The sequence below is a fragment of the Urocitellus parryii genome, chromosome 13 (genome assembly GCF_045843805.1).
Source record: "Urocitellus parryii isolate mUroPar1 chromosome 13, mUroPar1.hap1, whole genome shotgun sequence".
NCBI lineage: Eukaryota > Metazoa > Chordata > Mammalia > Rodentia > Sciuridae > Urocitellus > Urocitellus parryii.
This window is the reverse complement of record NC_135543.1, coordinates 44,396,226-44,416,375: the sequence shown is the minus strand read 5'-3', so window position 1 is coordinate 44,416,375 and position 20,150 is coordinate 44,396,226. Positions and strand designations below refer to the sequence as shown.

At 36.6% G+C, this 20,150-nt stretch overlaps 1 pseudogene; it reads left to right on the top strand.

Moving 5' to 3' along the window:
• The first annotated feature begins 1,265 nt into the window (after window positions 1-1,265).
• On the top strand, window positions 1,266-19,462 carry LOC113182234 (small ribosomal subunit protein uS17 pseudogene; annotated as a pseudogene).
• Window positions 19,463-20,150: the final 688 nt, after the last annotated feature.

Here is a 20,150-nt window from a genome sequence, read left to right as displayed (position 1 = left end):
CTCTCGGGCGGAACCACCTCGGGAATGCAGGGAGGGGGGATGCTCCAGTGCCGAGCAAACAACCAACTGGTCTGTCCTCAACGAGGAACTCCGGGTCGTGGAGATTTTGTTTCTGTGCGGTTTTTAGAAACCACAGCTCCGAAAAAAACTTCTCCATTCCTGAATGCTCTGGAGCACACCCGACCTTTTCTGGTAGGCACCCCCGTTCCTTTGTGCTAATGGTAGAGCCGCGCCACAGTCCTCCCTCCGCTTCAGCGATTCAGGAAATGGTCCCGCCGCCGCGGGAGAGGGAGAGGCAGGGGCAGCCCCTGTCACAGGAAATGCGAGCGGCCCGAGCCGGCCCGCCCCTTTCGCGCGGGTGCTGCTCGCCGCCCTCCCCGGCGCCCTGAAGCAGCCTCAAAAGTGCGTTTCGTGCGCTGTTACAGACCTAGTTCAGTTTTTCCAACTTCATCGTCACCCTTCCTTGAGAAGAAGCGGCGGCCCTGAGCTGTCCGGGCAGCCGGGAGAGAGGAAGAGGATGGTCTGGACTCGGGAGTTCGTGCGGACTCGTGGAGCATCTGCCGAGATGAGCCAAAGGTGGAAGAACTCGGTGAACGCGGATTCGCTGATTTAAATGGCCCGGTTACGCCCCAAAAGCGCACCTCCGAGTCCACAGCTTCGCTCTCACGCCAAGTCGTGTCTAACAATTAGAAAGTAATGCTGACCCAAAATTGGGACACCAAGGCTGTGTCCGGTACTCGGGGGCAGTCGTCCAACACGGCTAGCAGAGAAGTGGGTCGATTTCATCTAATTTGGGATTAAGCTTTGAAAGCACGGTCGCTCTCTCGTTTCCAATGATATACTTAGTGGTTTGTCAAGTACGCCCAAGCTGCTAGGCTTCAAGTCAGTGGGAAGGGGAAAAAGTTTTCGAATGAGTGAAGAACACAAGCAAATGTGGGTAATGTGTTGCTGTGGATTTTTAAATTATTCTGTAAATCTAGACTAACATACAACAAAAATAAAAGTTTATATAAAATGTTACCCAACGTTGAGACTCAAAATTCAATATTTATAAATAAAATAGAAAAATAAAAACATTTTTAAATTTTGTTTCAAATAAATTGTTTTGCATAAGTTCAGTTTCATTCATTCAGCAAATTTGGGTGTGTCGTCTTTGCCAGGCTTTATGCTAGGTACCGGTAGACACAACTGAAAGAGTTGGACAGGGAACCTCTGCTCAATGATTTGTATTTGAATAAAGTTGACATACCAAAAATGAAGTTAATATGCGTATATGTGAAGCCCAAAGAAAGACTGGCAAACAAGAGAATGATGTAAGTGGGACATCTTTATAAAGGGAGCAGGGAGCACTAGGGATTGCACCCAAACACTCCATCACTGAACTACCTCCTTAGTCCTTTTATGTTTTTATTTTGAGACAGGGTTAGTTAATGAGGCTGGTCTTGAACTTGCCATCCTTCTGCCTCAGTCACCCTAGTCCTGGGATTACAGGTGTGCATCCCTGTGCCTGGCCTCCATTATATCTAAACTGAAACCTGAAAAAACTCAAGCCATTCCAAAAATAAAGGAAGGGAGTTTATACTGCCTCCCTTCGAACGGCAAATATTCTTCGGAATTCTAAGCCTTGAAGAAAACACTGTTATGTTTATACTTTATGTATCAAACTGAATTGAAAAATAATCTATTGAATTCAGAATAGAAACTAATTCTTGCCTACCACCAGGCTGTGAGTCTAACATCTAGTACGTAAGGTCATGTTTTGTTTACACAAAAGTACCTTATTTAAGCCTAGAGTCCTGATGACACATGCCTGTATTCCCATCAACTGGGAGGCTGAGGCAGGAGGAACACAGCCTCAGTACATTGGCAAGGCCCTAAGCAATTTAGTGAAACTGCCTCAAAATCAAAAATAAAATGGCTGGGGTATGTAGCTCAAAGGTAAATTGCTGAAGCTGGCTTTGAACCTGAGATCCTTCTGCCTCAACCCCCAGAGTCGCTAGAATTCCAGGCATGCTCCATCATGCCTGGCTGAAAAAACAAATCCTAAATACTCCAACTGCTCCAGTTACGTCCACTTGGCAGATAACATAGAAATCTTAAAAAGCAACAGGAACCAATGAGAACAGCTGTCTAACCAGTTTAAAAAAAAAAAAAATCCCCCAGTGGAACTCCCATTCTAGGAAGACACCCAGGGATAGGTACCATCTTTTTTTAAATTACAAATTCCCAACAGTGGGGAAGGGAAATCCATTAAGAACAGGTTATGGGTCCTCCTGAGGTATTTTACTCCTTCATAGTAGCAGCCTAGGGCACTCTTAGCACCCCATGTGATTCTATGTGAAGGATATAGAAATGACAACCCCCAAAACAGTGTAGCCTGGGAAGAGAGAAGGAGGAAGAAAACAACATATTAATAACATTGATCCTTTCCCAAAACATCCTTTCCCAGTGAAAGGACAATCCCTGGGAGTGAAACAAAACTTACCCAGTGACAAGACCATCCCTAGGAAGGAGATGTCCATCAGGCCTAAAAATGACAATCTCTGAGAAGGAGCCAAAACATTGATCTTTCCCCATATAAATCCTTTCCCAGTGACAGTACAATTAGACCCTGGAGGGTAAGAGATAAGCACTAAATGCTGAACTCTGAGCCCTCCATTCTTACCCAGTAAAAACAAATTTCAAATTCTCGCAAATGCTTCCTGAATACCCAAACTAATATATTCTGTTAAGGTCTTCATTGGTTGAGTCATCTCCCAGTGTGTAACCTATATAAACACAGACCTCTGCTGTAATTGGGGACCATTTTTGGTCCAGAAAGCTGTGCTCTGATGCCTGACTGATAGACTCTGCCGCTGAATAAAGGCTTTGCTGAATTTGTGAGGTCTGCATCTGACCAGGTTATTTTGTGCTTACATTATGTATGCCTTAAAAATACAATCATTTTCTCAAATTCATCTTTATGTTCTTCTCTCCCTCTCTGCCATTGACATAGACTTAACTCCCCTGAACCCAGAAACTTGTTGGGACCTGACTCCCCAAAATTGGTTTCACCAATTTCATGAAGACCTGTCAATCTGGACTTTCCAGTGACATTAGGGAGATGATGTCCCTCAAAAGTGCAGCAGTTCCTTTTCTAGATTGTGAATCTTCAGATTGGTAATTCTGCCATTTTCATTTCAGTTCCTGAAATTCAGGGTCAACTCATGAAAAGTTGTTAAAACAACATGCTAAATGTAAAATATCAAACCTCAGTCCAAACTTTTCCTATTCAGAACATTAAATGAAGACTTCATTGGGTTTTATGGTGGCTTCCTTATTTGGGCAGTCCATCCAAGAGGGAGTTTGAAAGTTCTGGTATACCATCAATCCATGTCCTACATGAAATACCATGATTGTTTATGAAGAGTATTTTTAATAAATCTGAGTACAGTTTGGCTTGGGAAAAAAATACTATAATTTTCTTTGTGTCTCATTACATGAAATCTGTAGGAAGGCACTAGCCAAAAGGTTCAGCTGGAAATGTAAATGATCTCACTGGAAGAAGACACTTAAAAAGAACCTTGCCTCATTCTCAGGCTTTCTTGGTAAAACTCGGTCTTACCTGCAAAAGTTGAAAATTCAGACAGAAGGAAGATTGAAACCAAGGAGATGCCTCAGCCAGAGGTGTCTTAGGGAATGTAGTAAATCCTTTTTCACTTCACCACTAGTTTTGAGACGAATCCCAAGGTAGACTGATAGAAGAGCTGGGAGGAAAAGGAAAATCAAGAGCCCCTGGCATTTAGTTAAGAAAGGAATGAAGAACGAATATGCAAAGTTAGCCTAAATCTGGGAAATGACTCTGGGGACTTAAAAAAAAAATAGCTCCCCAGTTAACCATCTCCCCAAACAAACAAACAAACAAAAAAAAAATCAGTCCCTTTATTCAGACTACTTTTGCAAAGGGACATCTGAAGGAGGAATTGAAGTCACATAATCAAGAGGTGGGAGATTTTTTTGAATAATACTAATAGAAGAATGTATAGAGACTCAGAATAAGTAATCTATATTAACAATTCATTCTTGTTTATTCACACTAATGAATGTATAGCAGACTGTTTTAACAAATTGAAAATAGAAATAGTACTTTACAGTGCAGCTATAGAAAATTGCTTATTTGATTTTCAAATGTTTCAATTTTTAATTTGCTTTCTATGAAGTTGTTTGTATTCCTTAAATATATTTCAATGAACTGATGAAGTGCTGCTGGATAATGTCCAATATTCAGTGAAACTGTAATCATGGTATTAAAAATCTTAATCCTCTCCCCAAATAAATCATGTATATGCAGATAATGGAGATAACTTTGTTTTAAAAAAGAATTTCTTTTAACACTTATTGTTTTATAATTAATAGAACATCTGTACTACCAAATTTGCTGATATTTTAAGCCCCTGTGCTGCCATAAATTCTTAGAATACACTGGGAAGGCATAGACCCAGCCTGTCTGCCCATAATTGGGCTCAGGGCACAATCCCTTAGGTAATATCTTTCAAAATATTTCTGCTCACAGTCTCTGTGGCATTTGATGAGTCAATTTGAGTTGTGGCTTCCACAGATTTCAAGATTGCAAGGAGAACAGCATATGCTATATATTTATATAATCATTGTTCTAGGCAGAACAAATCGCTTTTCACAATTCTCCATAAAAGACTTATTTTCAATACTACAGCAAATTTCATTCAACTTAGATTATAACATAGCCTATCTGGCACATTGTCACTTCTTATATTATCAAATATTAAATGAATTAAGAATGAATCAAATCAATTATATTTGGGGATTTTATGATATAAAAAAGAATTGCTTTTTGAAAAATACATAGATTCATGGATAGTTTCACCCAACTTAACTCAATATGATAAATATTCAGCAACATCCTCCATCAATGCTTATTTATTTAGCATTTATTATGTACTAGCCAGTATGCTGGTGATTGCCTTAACTTACATTGGATTTTTCAATACAGATTGTTTCAATTTTAACAAACTATGTAAAAACATATCAGGTACTGTAAGTTACAAGAATTAGATTTGTACATAAAAATATAGTACGAGGGCTGGAGATATAACTCTGCAGTAGAGCACTTGTCTAGCATGTATAAAGCACTGGTTTCAATTCCCAGTACTGCAAAAATAAAGTAAAAAAAAAGTAATAAGGAGAAAAATGTTCATTTCAAGAGTAGAAATGATATTGAGTCTATCCTTGGAAAGTTTTCTGGCCAGAATTTATGTACTCCTCTCTCTGCTATTTAGTATATTCTCTACCCTTAGTAAAAAAAAAAATATATATATATATATATATACACACACACACACACACACACACACACACACACACACATATAACTGTTCTCCAACTACTTCATAATTTATAGAGAGGATTATAATATAGTGTCTATTAACTAAGTTCCCTAGGCATGGGTGTGGTAGACAGAACAATTTCACAAAGATGACTACTCCCTAATCCCTGGAAACTATTGATTATGTTATGTGACATAGCAAATTGGAATTAATATTCTACATGGAATTAAAGTGGTTAACCAACTGATTTTAAAATGTGAAGAGTAACCTGTATTATCCAGGTGAACCCTGTGAAATCTCAAGTGCCCTTAAACAGGGAATAGTAAGACTTAAAAGTCAGAATCAGAGAGATGGCATCTTGAGGAAGATGGGCATTGCTAGCTTTCTGACACTGTTAACTTCTCTAACACCTGAATTTTAGCCCAGGTATCAGGCTTACCAAACTTCAAAACAGTGTTTAAAGATATGTAATTTTAAGCCACTAAGTTTGTGATAACTTCCTAGAAAAGTAATAAGAAACTAATATAATGTTTTCCAATATAATGTGGGATTTCAACAATATGTAGTAAAATGTTGATGTTATTGAATATATTGCAAACTACCATCCTAATATATATTAAATTAAACTAATAATCACATTTCTTACACATTATCTTAAAAGAAAAATAATAGAGGCTGGGAGTGCTTCCCTAGTGGACATAAAGCCCTGGGTTCAATCCCCAGCACTGCAATAATAATAAAAGAAGAAAATGATGATGACAATAGAAGAATTATAGCATAAAAAGTTAAAATATATGATAATAAAGAGCATAATATTGCAAACCCACAGGTAGTAATTCTCAAGCATTTTGGCCTCAGAATCCCTTATCAACCTTAAAAATATTGTGTGTCTTAAAGATCTTTTGTTTAAGTGAGTCACAGCTCTCAATTATTTACCTGATTGAATATGAAAATTTGGAGTCTTTCAACATTTTCCATTTGCTCTGATAGCTACTGGATCCTCAAACATCTTGTACCTCTGGAAAATTCCATCATATTCTCCTAAGAGAAAATGAGTTTTAGAAAGCAAAGGAAAACAAACCCTTTATTTATTCATTTATTTTTAAATTTCAAGACAGGGTCTCACTAAGTTGGCCAAGCTGACCTGAAACTTGGGATCTTCCTGCCTCAGCCTCCCAACTTCCAAGGTGTTGGTATTACAGGCATGTAGCACCACACTGGCCACCTCCTAGACCTTTCAAAAGGTAAAAGGAACCTCCAAAGACCCTAATATCATACTTCCTAGCAACAAAATTAATTTTTTTCAATTAAAAAATGTTTTGGTACTGGGAATTGAACATAGGGTATTTTACCACGAGCTACTTTCCCAGTCCAACACTTTTTGTTTTTATTTTGAGGCAGGTTCACACTAAATTGTCCTGGCTGGCTTCAAACTTGAGATACTTCTTCCTCAGTCTCCCAAACTGCTGAGATTATAGTTGTACACCATCACCCAGCTACGTTGATCTTAAATGAAAAATGTTCCAACACCTTGCCATTGAATATCATGTTTACTTAAGGTTTCTTTTTAACAAAAATTTTTGGTGCTGGGGATTGAACACAGGTACTTTACCACTGAGCTACTTTCCCAGTCCCTTTTATTTTAAGACAGAGTCTCGCTAAATTGTCCAGGCTGCCTGGAACTTGCAATCCTCCTGATTCAGCTTTTTGAGTCACAGGGATTAGAAGCATGCATCACTGTGCCTAGCTTAATTTTTTTCCCCCAGTGATGGGGATGGAACGTGGAGCTTTAAGGGTTCTTGTGAGGGACCTTGGGACATTAAAGAAATGTCTTCCTATTCTTAGACTGTTTTGAGTCAATGAGATTGCTAGAGATGGTGAATTGTATGCTTTTCTGCATTTGTTGAGTAAAAACTTCCCCTTTATTCTGTGAATCAGAAGACCTTTTCTATAAAGGACCAGATAGTAAATATTTTAGGTTTTGCAAGCTATACAGGCCCTGTGTTATTATGCAGCTTAGCCATTTTAGCAGGAAAGCAATGATAGACAATATAAAGAAGAATAGGCACAACTGTGCTCCAATAAAACATTACTCATAAGAACAGATTTGGTCCCGGAGCAGTACTTTGCCAGCTTCTGCTATAGTCTGTTAATGCGCTATTTCAGTTAACTTTTTCACTGCTGTGACTAAAAGACTGACCAAAACAATTTTAGAAAAGGAAAAGTTTATTTGAGGGCTCACAATTTCAGAGATCTCAGTCCATAGACAGCCAGCTCCATTCTTCAGGACTCTAGGTGAGTCAGAACATCATAGTGGAAGACAGTGGCAGAGGGAAGCAGCTCACTTGATGGTAAGACAGCAGAAAGACTCTACTTGCCAGATACAAAATATATATCCTAAAGCCACGCTACAATGACCCACTTCCTCCAGCCACAGCCTACCCACCTTCAGCCCCATCCCAGTTAATCCCATTACTGGTTAAACCACTGATTGGATTAAGGTTGGTGTGGGACAATCATTTCTCCTTTAAACCTTCTTGCATTGTCTCACACATGAATTTTTGGGACACACCTCACATCCAAACTATAAAGTGGTAAATTACATTCATTGATTAATTCATAGAATAAATTCAACTTGTGATACACTTATCTTTTTGTAGGTTGCTTATTTCTATTTGTTATTTTGCTTAGAATTTTTGTACGCATTCATTTTCTTCTCTTATATAGGGTTTTGTTAAGATTATATTGCTTTATAAAACAAGTATGGAAGAAGTCTTTTTCTATTCTCTTGATGAATTTGAATAAGATTCGTATTGTTTCTTAAAAGTTTTATAGGATTCACAAGTGATGATATCCCTGGGTCAAGAGTTTCTTTAAGACAGAATTTTTATTTATGGATTTAACAAATTTGAGACATACAAGACATTTCTTTCCATCACCCCCACCTTGTGTTAGGTTTTTGATGCTTTTCTAAGAATTTGCTCATTTTACCTCAATTTTTCATTACTGTCATTAAGTTACAAAAAAATTTTCATGGTATTAAGATTCATCTTGTTACTACTATTATTCATACCTACTTTCTTTTCTTGATTTGGTTTTCCAGTATCTATCAGTTTTATTAGTTTTTCAATAACCCAAATTTTAGCTTTATTTTCTATTTTTTTTAATTCACTGTAGATGAAAATGATATCTTTATTTTATTTATTTTTATGTGATGCTAAAAATGGAACTCAGTGCCTCACATGTGCTAGGCAAGTGCTCTACCACTGAGCCACAGCCACAGCCACTATTCTTATTTTTTTCCTCCCACTTTCCTTGATTTAATATGCTGTTTTTAAAATATACCATCTTAAATATATATATAACATCTTCACATGGATGCTTAAGAAATTGATTTTTAGCCTTTCTTCTTTTATAATGCTTTTTTATTTTTTCTTATGGTGCTGAGGATTGAACCCATGGCCTTGTGCATATGAAATAAGCACTCTACTAACTGACCTATATCCCCAGCACCCTTAATGCTATTTTAAACCACCACCCTCCAACACTATTTTGGCCCTAACACAAAACTTTTACATATTATGTTTTTGTTATGATTCAGTTAAAAGTATTTACTAATTTCCATTATTAATTCCTCTTAGATCCATAGTTTTGAAAAAGATTTAAAAATTTTTCAATATGTGGTGTTTTCTACTTATATTGTTACTGATTTCTGGCCTAATTTCACTACTGACAGAGAAAATACTTTGTATGCTTTTAGTCCTTTGAGATTTGTCAAACTTTCCTCAAAACCTATTATACAGTCAATTTTTGTATATATCTAATGTTTGTTCAAAATGTAAATGAAGTCTGCAGTTATTTTATACACACTATAAACTGGTAAATTACATTCATTGATTAATATATTTAGTGTGTACATACATGATGGGAAAGACACTGTCAGAGATAGCATGCCAATTTTATTCATCATGTTGTTTGAATACTATTTATTGGGTTTTCTGTTTGTTTCTTTGTTTTTTAGTCTGCTTATTTTATCAATTACCAAGAAAACTATTGAAATTTCCACCTATAATACTTGGTATTGGGTACAAATTTAGAATTGTTGGATCTTCCAGATTAGATTTGTCATTATAAAATATTCGTCAGAATCTCTTGCTATACTTTTTTTAAAAAAATTTTATTCAGTACTCAGGATTAAATCCAGGGGCATTTAACTACTGAGCTATATCCCCAGAACTTTTTTTTAAATTTTGAGACAGGTTCTTGCTAAATTGCCCAGGGTGGCCTCTAACTTGTGATCCTCCAACCTCAGTCCCCAGAGTTGCTGGGAATACAGTCATGTGCCACTATGCCCAACTCCTTGCTATGCATCTTGAGGTAAGATCTACTTTTTAGCAGTTTTTTGTTTTGGAGGGTTTTTGGTTAAATGTTGCATGATGTATCTTCTTCACTTTCACTTTTTAAAACTCTTTTATTATTTATTCTAAGCAGTACATAAGTGCATTTATTTTTATCTACTCTAAACTATTTTTTAATAAATGCTTTATTTATTTATTAAAATTTTTTTAATAAATGCTGGTTTTTTTAGCTACTGATAGACCTTTATTTTCTTTATTTATATGTGGTGCTGAGAATCAAACCCAGTGCCTCCCACATGCCAGGCAAGTATGCTACCACTGAGCCACAGCCATAGCCCCTACAACTATTTCTTATAATTAAAATGTTTATATAATTATAGAGAATATAAGTATTAATATAGTTATCTTTAAATCTACTAAATACTATTTGCTTTCTATTTTTCCAGCCTGTAATTATTCCTTTCTCTTTCTTTTCTATCTTTTTTGGGGACTGGGGGCTGAACCCAAGGACTTCTGCATGATAGGCACAAGCTGTACCACTGAGTTACACTCCCAACCCCTTCTTTCTAGTGATATCTTTTATTATTATATTTTTTTACACAATATTACATTATTCTCTTAGTGATTTTTGCAAAGATTACAACATGTCTTCTGAACCACCTGAAAATTAATATATTACAAATGTTGTGGTATGTGTCTGCAATACCAGTTACTTGGGAGTCTGAAGCAGGAGGATCACAAGTTGGAGGCCAGACTGGGCAATTTAGCAAGACACTATCTTTTTATTTTTTATTTTTGGTACAGGATTGAATCCAGGGACACTTACATCCCCAGCCCTTTTTAATTTTTATTTTAGACAGGATCTCACTAAGTTGCTGAGGCTGGCTTTGAACCTGCAATCCTCCTGTCTCAGTCTCCCGAGTTGCTGGAATTACAGGCATGTTAACACATACAAGTCCTTGTCTTAAAATAAAAAATAAAATGGGATGGGGATGTAGCTCAGTGTCAGAGTGCCCATGGGTTCAATCCCCAGTACTGAGAAATAAACATACGTTTACTCTTTGAACACTGTGCAACAATGAAAGGCAATTGAGGACACCTTAATTTCATTTGCACTCTTTCCCAAGTTATATTTCATCACTGATTTTAATACTCTTATCTTAATACACACATAAGGGATTATTATTATTTTAGTCAATTATTTTTTTAATTTAGGCATGTATTTACCTTAATGCTCTTCATTTCTTCCTACATCTCCAAACTTACATCTTTGATCATTTTTTTTCTGTCTAAAGAACACCATCTAGTATTTTCTTTAAAAAGTATTTAAGTAATGTTTTCTGGTTTTCTTTGTATGAAAAATACCTTCATTTACCTTCAATTTTGAGGGACAATTTTCACTAGATACAGAATATCTTGCTTGCATTTTTTTTCTTTTAGCATGCTGAAGATAGAATGCTGTATGTCATCATAGAAATAAATCAGTTGAATGTCAATTATTGCATATTGGCAATATGTTAATTTCCCCCCTTTGAATAGCTTTAAATTTTTCTTGCTGTAAATTTTTGGTTTATAGCAGGTTTATTATGGTTTTTCTAAATGTGAATTTTATCCTGCTCAGTGTTCAGTTTTTCCTAAATCTTTTGTTTCTTTTGTTAATTTTGAAAAATTCCAAACCAAATATCTTTATGTATTATTTTGACCTTTATTTCCTATCTTCTAGCACCCCAACTATATATACATTAGATTTTTCAACATATCCAGGATATTTTTTTCAGTGCTCCCTATTCTTTTCCTCTGTGCTTTAATATAGATTTTTCTTCTTATACTATTTTATAATTCACACTTCTATCTTCAACTAGGTCTCCAATCTTAAATTCATTCATTGACCTTTTAATTTTAGTTAATATAGTTCTCGTTTTTACAATTTCCAACTGACTATTTATTAATAGTTCTAGTTCCTGTTAAAAAATTTCAATCAGGACAGGCATAGTGGCACACACCTGTAGTTCCAGCTACTCAAGTGTCTTAGGCAGGATGGTCACAAATTCAAGGCCATATTGGGCAATTTAGTGAGGCCCTGTCTCAAAGGCTGAAAAGGGATTTGCCCTGGTGACACAAGCCTGTAATCCCAGCTTCTGAGGAGGCTGAGACAGAAGGATCCCACATTTGAAGCTAGCCTCAACAATTTAGGAAGGCTCTGTCTCAAAACAAAAAGAAAAAGGACTGGGAATGTAGCTTAAAGATAGACTGCTTAATGGGGGAGAAAAAGACCAAGAAAAGGGTTTGGGGATCTAGCTTAGAAGTAGAGCAACCCTCGGTTCAATCCCCAGTACTACCAAAACAAAAATAAAAACATAAACAAACCCCTCAATCTAGTTTTTAATCTCTTGATTATAATTACCTTATTTGTTTCAAAAATCTGTATCTGATCCAGGTGTGGTGGTAACCCCAGAGACTTGGGAAGATCACAAATTCAAAGCTGCCTCAACAATTTAGTGAGACCCTTTCTCAAAATTAAAAATTAAAAGAAATAGGGATGTGGCTCAGTGGTTAGGTGCCCTTGTGTTCAATCCCTGGTACAAAAAAAATATGTATTTGATAACTTTAATGTATTATATGAGCCTCTTTCTATTGCCTATTGTTTATCTTGTTGTTTGATCCATCTTTTCTTTAAGTGTGCATGATTATTTTTGATTGAGCACAGAATACTGCATATAAAAATGCAACAATACAACAATTATATGCAGCTCTGCATGACATTATCTTTCTATGCACAGAATTTACTTTTGCTTCTAGTAGGCAACTACTCACTAAGCACACTAGAAATGCTTTGTTCTAGTGCTTCCAACACTTTGCCTTTTAAAAAATTATTGAAGAACCCAGCGTGTTTTCTAAATGTGGGTTATGTCTATTAATATTTATCATATTAGAAATTAAAAGAAGCTTTACTTTTATTAGTTCATGAAAAGTAATAAACTCATTATACATTTACACAGTTAACACATTTTTGTGATAATTACATTTTCCAAATTTAAAAAAATGAGAATGACATTGCAAGTCTCTTCTCTATGTGTGTGTGTGTGTGTGTGTGTGTGTGTGTGTGTGTGTGTGTGTTGGAAACTAGCCCAAGATCTTGTATATACTAGGCAAGCTCCCTACCACTGAGCTATATCCCCAGCCCTGTAAATCTCTCAATGTTTGGCTCAATAAAACAGCTTTATTCTCATATTTGCTTCTATATTCAAACTGCTGCAATGTTATTTTGCTTGAAATATAGGGAGAAAATCTAACCATACAAAGATATATAGTAGAACAAAGAAGATAATTATTTAAATAGGCCTTTTAGATCCCTTCAAAGCAAGTATACAATTATTTAGTTTCCTAGACATCAGTTGAAGTATATAATCTAAAATCCTATTAAAGAACTTTTAGTACTCTTTTGCATTAAAATCCACTGGTCTGGGCTGGGGATGTGGCTCAAGCGGTAGCGCGCTCGCCTGGCGTGCGTGCGGCCCGGGTTCGATCCTCAGCACCACATACAAACAAAGATGTTGTGTCTGCCGAGAACTAAAAAATAAATATTAAAAACTCTCTCTCTCTCTCTCTCTCTCTCTCCTCTCTCACTCTCAAAAAAAAAAAAAATCCACTGGTCTATTTGAATATTAGTTCTAAGGGTTGGGGATATAGCTCAGTAGTAGAGTGCTTGCCTAGCATGTGCTAAGGCCCTGGGTTTGATCCCCATCATCACCACACAAGCACACACCAAAAAAACAAACAAACAAACAAAAAACCCCTTTGATTATTACTTTTACTTATGCACAACTGTACATCATACTTTAGTTCTGGAAAATACTGGCTCACAAAGTTATGAATATTTTATATCTTGCAAATCTAGTACATCAAAAAAAAATCACATCACCATAAATCTTATCAGTAGTCTTTAATCATTGGGAAACAGTTAAGTTCATAGTGATAAAAGTCTTCAAAAATCCCAACTGTTGCTTAAAAGCTTGAATTTTTATCTTTGGAAATAGATAAGATCATTAAACGTTGTTTTTCTTGAAGAGACAGACTCACTTTGTTCATCTTCAAATGTCTGTCTAAATAAGTAACTCTGAATAAACATAGTTTGTCAGTCATTCTTTCTAATATAAAAGGTGTTCCATGAGAAAGGGGGCTGATTCAGCCAGCAACTAAAAGATTTACACAGGTGCTTCAAGCTAACCATCTTATTTTAAAGACAGTAAAAATGCTTTATATGGACTTCTCTCTTTGTCATTATGAAGAGTAAGAAGATAGGTGTTCTGGGGCAGGGAATGTGGCTCAGCAGTAGAGCGCTCACCTAGCACATGCAAGACCCTGGGTTTGATCCTCAGCACGACATAAAAATAAATAAAATAAAGGTATTGTGTCCAACTACAACTAAAAAATAAATATTAAAAAAGATATTCAAGAGTCAAAAACAAAATAATTAATAACTTAATGCTTAGTAAATCAGATTCTAAAATGAAATTGGTTATTTTCCCCCCATGAGTGCTTAGGAATAAAGAATACAGCATGTACTAGAGTAAGTTTGGTGCTACTGCCTTGATACAGAAAAGAATCCAGTAGATTCACCCACTTTTGCTTTTGCATTGTCAATATACATATTCATGTACTGAAAAGCAAGATATTGTCTTAATATTATTATAATTTTAACATTGTGATTCCCTTCAAAGTTTTTGGTATTGCTCCAAAGAACTATGTAATAGTTTATGACAACCACTGCTTTATTTCAATTAGGGATTGAGGTGAATTTAAAACTTAGTTATTATTATTATGTAATAAATTTATTATTTTTCATGAACTAATAATTTCTAATTTCTAATATGATAAATATTGATAGACATAACACACATTTAGAAAGCACTCTGGTGTCTTCAATAATTTTTTAAAAGGCAAAGTGTTGGAAGCACTGTAATAAAGCATTTCTATTGTGCTTAGTTATTATCTCTGTGCAAAAAGGTTTTTGGGGGGCTGGGGCTGGGGATGTGGCTCAAGCAGTAGCGCACTCACCTGGCATGCATGGGGCCCAGGTTCGATCCTCAGCACCACATACAAAGGTGTTGTGTCTGCCAAATACTAAAAAATAAATATTAAAATTCTCTCACTCTCTAAAAAAAAAGTTTTTTTAAGTTTTAAACTTTATTTGAATATTGTAAGATTGTACATTCCAATAATTAAAATCTTTGAACAACAACAACAAAAACCCCACAAGGAATCTATTAGACTGCATTTTACAGCCTTCAGGACACTTTGAATCAGTCTGGTTTTTATTCTGGATTTCAATTATCATCCCACCCCATTTCTTACACCAACATTCAAGTTCTTTTCTTTACCTGCCAGCTAGATAGGCATATTCGAGGAGCAGGCATGGCCTTCCCTGTCAGTAGTTCTTTTTTTTGTACTGGGAATTCAACTCATGGGCACTTGACCACTGAGCCACGTCCCAGTCCTATTTGTATTTTATTTAGAGACAGGGTCTTGCTGAGTTGCTTAGTACCTTGCTTTTGCTGAGGCTGGCTTTGAACTCGAAGTCCTCCTGTCTCCGCTTCCCAAGCCACTGGATTATAGGTGTGCACCACCGCACCTGGTTTAGTTCTCAATTTTTTGATGTGAAAGGGGCAGCACAGTTATTTAGACTTGATCCAACCTCTTTGCATCTTATAAGCTAAACAGCTAAAAGAAGTAAAATATGAAGGCAGTGCTCACACAAGGCATGTTGGCAGCACTCCTGTTCCATTGTTTCTTTTGATGTGGGAAACCAACCTTACAGTGACTGAGTCACACTCCCTGGCTGGGTGCTGAGGTGCTCAGTCACAGAAATGTGGCAGAGCTTTCCCCACCCTTCTTGGGTCTGAGGGTCGAGGGTCGGTGTCTCATGCATGGGTGTGTCTTGCTACAGTTCCATGGGTGAAGCTATGCTCACCTGTTCCTTTGTAATATAACCCCTTGCCCTGTTTAAGATAGAATCTTCCATGGAAGTGCCTTGTGTGTGTCCCCATCTCTTAGGGTGTCCTTGGGTGTGGTCTACCCAGGTGTCAGTCAACCTGCTGACAGTGAACATCATGAAGATAGACTCAGTCCCCTGAAACCTGACCCCTTGCCTCATTTAAATAAATTCCCCTCAATAAAAGGGGTCAGGGTGTGCTCTCGCTCTCTCTCTTCCTGTGGACCCTTAAGGTCAGAGGAGCTGTCACAGTGACCCCAAAGAAAAAGGTATTTGTGTCTCTTGTGTGGTTATTTCGTGAAGCCCAATTAGCCCAGTTTAACTGGAGTGACCCCTGAGCCTTTTAGTCATGAGAACAGAAACCCCGCATTTTGAAGGATACTACTTTGTGTTTCTGTGTTCTTCAATTTTGACTTCTCAATTTCTCAATCTCAATCATACAAAGTTTGTCAAACGTGGTTGCAGAAAAAGCAGAACAAGGTATATGAGCAAGCAAGGTATATGTAGTAGCCACGTCAGAATGTAGAATAGGTCTATTTTGACTTCACTCTTGTGGGATAATGGGTTCCAACAAAAAAGCTTAAATGTTTTGCATAACATCTCCTCATGCTTTGAACTCCAATTTTTGTCTAATCAAAGATCTGCTTTAGCTGGGCGCAGTGGAACAAGTCTATAATCTCAACAGCTTGGAAAGCTGAGGCAAATCAGTCTCAGCAATTGAGCAAGATCCTGTCTCAAAATAAAAAATAAAAAGCACTGGGGATGTGGTTAAGCACCCCTGGGTTCAATCCAGGGACACTTTAAAAAAAAGATCTGCTTTAACTTCTAAACTAGGCATCAGGAACAGGCAAATATCTCTGGGTTTTCCTTCTCCTTTAAATATAAGCACCACAAATGTTCATTCCTTGTTAGCTCTTTAGGAATAGCATATAGATTTTGTTTTTTGTTTTGGTTTATTTGTTTTTTTGTGTGTGCCAGGAATTGAACTCAGAGGTGCTTAACCACTGAGCCACATCCCCAGCGAATTTTACATTTTGCTTTGAGATGGGGTCTGACTAAATTATTCATGGGCTCACTAAATTGCTAAGGCTGGCTTTGAACTGGGATCCTCCTGCCTCAGCCTCTCCAGTCACTGGGATTACAGGCATGTATCACTGCACCCTGCAACATGGATTTGAAAACATATTTTGTCCCATATTTCTAGTTGTTCTCAATAGAAGATTTGGCTCAAATCATTAAGATTACCATCGTTAAAAATCTCTAGGCATTAAATTGTTTCTGACCATTGTTTTTGTTAGTCTAAACTATGCTTTTGTAAAAAATAACATAAGGGCTGGGGATGTGGCTCAAGCGGTAGCGCACTCCCCTGGCATGCGTGCGGCCCAGGTTCGATCCTCAGCACCACATACAAACAAAGATGTTGTGTCCGCCAATAACTAAAAAATAAAATATTAAAATTCTCTCTCTCTTCCCTCTCTCTAAAAAAAATCTATAAAAAAAACATAATATAGTTACACATAAACAGTTTAAAATGGTGACTTCTCTTTGTTTACCATGTCTTTCTATTCTCTTTCCAATCTCTGTCCTCCTGCAAAGAAAACCACTTTTGTCACCTTGGTGTATGTCCTTTCACTCTTTCCCCACATATTTAGGATCATATATTTGTATACATATATTCTTTAAAAGTATAAATGGGTTCATGCTATAGCTTTACACTTCCAAATTTCTCTTTTATAGAGTAATCAACTTTTTAGTTAACTCAATGACAAATAACAATAGCTACCATTTTGTAAGCATTTACTCTGTATCAAGTAGACCTGGGGACTAATGTATTATTTCATTTATTCTTCACAACAACCTTGTGAAGTAGATACTATCCCCATTTTACAGGTAAGGAAACTGAGTTTTAGTAAAATTAATTTTATCTACCTGTTATGGTTAGATATCAGGTGTCCTCCAAAAGCTCATGTGTGAGACAATGCAAGAAGATTTAAAGGTGGAATGACCAGGTTATGAGAGCCTTAATCCAACCAGTAAATTAATCACCTGATAGGTATCAACCAGAATGTAAGTGTAGGCAAGTAGGGTGTGGCTGGAAGAAATGGGTCATTGGGAACATGTCTTTGGGGTATATATTTTATCCCTAAAGAATGGAGCTCTCTGTCTCTCTCTCTCTCTCTCTGCTTCATGGTGCAATGTCCTGAGCTGTTTCCCTCCACCACACTCTTCCACCATGATGTTTTGCCTTGCCTCAAGCCCTAAGGAATAGAACTAGACTTCTATAAAATTAATTTTGAGCCCCCAAATAAACTTTTCCTCCTCTAATTGTTCTTGTCAGGTCTTTTGGTCACAGTAATAAAAAAGTTGACTTAAACACTACCCCAAACCACAAAACTGTTAAATTGTAGTCTCAATATGAAGCCTGAATGTGTGAATTAATCCTTGTCAATATTTCTAAAATGTACCCTATAACACATTATAACATTCATAAAATTCCTTTCAATCAAAGTTACAAAAATCCTCTATTCAAATGTCAGTTTTCTCATTTTCATATTATACCATAAGCATATAAGATGTCACCAACTGGGAGAACTAAATGAATGGTACAAAGACCCTCTGTAAAATGTCCTTAAATGTGAGTCTATAAGTTTTTTTGTTGTTTTTGTTTTTTTGGTATCGCACCTGGCTGAGTCCATAATTTAAAAAAAAAAAGTCACAAACCTTTACATAATGTAGAATTCCATTTATATACATTTTTTGAAATGACAGAATTATAGAGAAGGAGAACAGATTAGTGGTTGTCAGGGATGGTGGAGGTAGAAAGATATGTTTTCTAAGGTGGACAGCATAGGGATCTTTGTGATTTGAAACAGTTCTATATCTTAATGGTGGTAGTGGTTTTAGCACACAATAAATTACACAGAAACACATATAGGAGTGCATGTAAAATTGCTGAAATCTGAAAAGCCTCTATGGGTTGTACCAATGTCAGTTTCATAGCTTTGTTATTTTATTGTACTATAGGTATGTAAGGTATTACCATTGGACCAAACTAGGTGAAGAGTAGGAGACTTCTCTCCACCATTTTTCTATTATCTCAATATAGAACAGAAAAGGGGGTTACTTAACAAGAATAATGAAATACTTCTCAAAAAAACATCTTCTGGCAAACAACAGTTTTGTAACCACAAAATACATTGTTCTGTTGGAAATTTTTGTTTTTCTCAGTAGAACCAAACTTTTCTAGAGTTTCCCACATTAAAGAAAGGGGTTCTTTTTTCAGGTAGCCGAGAAGGTGGCAGACATTTAGACTCAGTGTGCTTATCAAAAGCAGCTAACCATCTTTCAAAACAAGAAGGGGGTCTTGCTGGGAAAAACTGGCAAGGAGACGCCTCCAAATACCACAATAACATTAGCCTGCACTTCAGGACACCCAAGGAGGCCATTGAGGACACCTACATTAATAAGAATGTCCCTTTACTGGTAACATTTTCATCCAAGGGCAGATTCTGTTTGGGTGTGGTAACCAAGATGAAGATGCAGGCACCACTGTTATCCTCTGGGACTATTTCCATTACATGTGCAAGTACAGTTACTGGGAAAAGCACCACAAGAACATGTCTGTGCACCTATCCCCCTGCTTCAGGTATGTCCAGATTGGTAATATTATCACATTGGTCAAGTGTGGGCCCCTTAACAAGATAGTGCACTGTAATGTGCTCAAGGTCATCAAGGCTGCTGGCACCAAGAAGCAATTCCAGAAGTTCTGAGATTGGATGTCTGCCCATTCCCCAAAATGAATTAACTTATTTTCCAATGGAAAAAAAGAGACCAGAAGGGGAATGAATACAAATTGCTCTCAAGAGTCAACTCAATTCTAGGTTTTTGGAATTAAGAAAAATGAGTTTCCTCTTTTGTGGATAATTTTTCTTTCTTTCTTTTTTCTTTTCTGTACCAGGATTGAATCTAGGGGTACTTAACCACTTAGCCACATCCCCAACCCTTTTGAGACAGGATTTTGCTAAGTTGCTGAGGCTGGCTTGAACTTAAGAAACTCCTGCTTCAGACTCCCAAGTTGCTGGCATTACAGACATGCCCCACCATGCCTAGCTCTTTTCCTTAAGTCCAAGTTGATTTCACCAACTTTAAGATCCTGTCCATTTTAATACAGCATCTAATAAACAATACAGAGTAGGTAATAATAGCCAAATTTACTTGGTCATTAGTACCTCCTGAATCATTTTTATAATGCACATTTAATGTTCGACCTTTGGACCACATTGCTGAAGAATTTTTTAATACTCTCATATTATTGATAAAGACAGAGTTGTTTTACAGGTAGTAATGTTTTACAACATAATACAGATATAGCTAAACTCCCATAAATCATTCAAGTCACATCTTTGGATTTTTTAATTTTTCTTCAATGAAAAGAGTATTTTCTTAATTACTGTCATT